This window comes from Leuciscus leuciscus, assembly GCF_965113295.1.
Source record: "Leuciscus leuciscus genome assembly, chromosome: 17".
NCBI lineage: Eukaryota > Metazoa > Chordata > Actinopteri > Cypriniformes > Leuciscidae > Leuciscus > Leuciscus leuciscus.
In genome coordinates, this window is record NC_138741.1 from 11923977 (window position 1) to 11925439 (window position 1463).

Consider the following 1463-nt stretch of genomic DNA (forward strand, 5'->3'; position numbering starts at 1 on the left):
CACACACACACACACACACACACACACACACACACACACACACCACATGGTGTCGACCGCACGTCAACACTACACTACAGTTTTGCCGAAGAAGACAGTTCAGTTTAGATCAGTTCCATGATGGCATCCAATCTGTACCGTAAAAGGATTCCCCTACCAACAACACCTGCCAACACAGCACAATCCGATGATGACAACAACTTAGAGATCGAATTTGAATCCTTCTAGTGTTAATTGTGCACTTTTTTCTCTCTGTATCATAGTTTAATTATGGTCTAGTTCAAAATGTGGACTGTCGGCATATCTTTTGCACTTTGGCAAAAAAAAGTTAAGTAGCCAGACTTCCTCCAGTTAGTGTGAGCGTATTACACAGCTTGTTTAAATTGGCTGTAAAATTATTTGGAAAATAAAATTGTTGGAAAATAGCTATATTTTATGTGTTTGGTTCGTGTACGATAATTTTTCTCAAAAAACGATAATTTTGAGGTTTTGGTACGATACTTCGACATTTCTAATCTGGCAACACTGAGCGGACATAACTATATAACCAGTCGTTCATGACTAGGAGTGAATCGGTCCGAGTAGTTCTCGATTTCTCACCGCAAAGTTGTGTGGTTCGAATGACAGACGTACTATGGAAGTTAAGCAGCGAAGTTACGTCGTTGTATGGGAAACACATCCCAGATCGATCGGTGTATCATCAAAGTACCGCGAGACGAGAGCTAATACAGAGCAGACGTTTCCGTATGCTTTTGAATCGCTCTCGCGGTACTTTTGATGTCACAACGATCGGTCTGTGCAGCGGTCGAACAACACTGTCTCTTTCATGTCAGACTCGCAATGTGTCGAGAGACGACGAATGAGCTGCATGCTAGGCGTGATTTTGTCTTGAAAAGAAGAGAGAAAGATAAATAAGTAAAAGCTTAATTTGACATCATCAGACTTCAGCGTCAGCTCTCCGCCATTTGTGTTTTTTTACGCATGGTAAGCCGAGGCTCCTGGGTCTTTTGAATACGAGAATGGCATATTTAACCAAAATGTGTCAATAGAAAGCATGCACACATACTTATACTGTATATATGAATGACGGGTTTATAGTCCGGCACGAAGCGGAGCATTTTCAGTGAACCAAAAAAATATTTGATAGATGGTGCGAACACATGAATCTGTTTTTAGAATCGGTTCTTTGAAATGAGTTGTTCAGAAGAACCGATTCACGGACCTCACTAAAGTCAATCAGATAAATATTCAAACTACAGTTTAAAATATTATATAAAAAATACATTTTGTTTAATGTCCAAAAAATAAGATCTAAAGGGCAATAAGAGTCTCTATAAAGAGTTCCTGAGCCATGTAAGTGACAATGGGATAGAGAGAGTGCTACAGACCAATAGGCAGGGAGGGAGGGAGGTGGTGGTAGGCTGGTATTAACAGTCAACCGTGAATGAAAGTTTACATGTCTA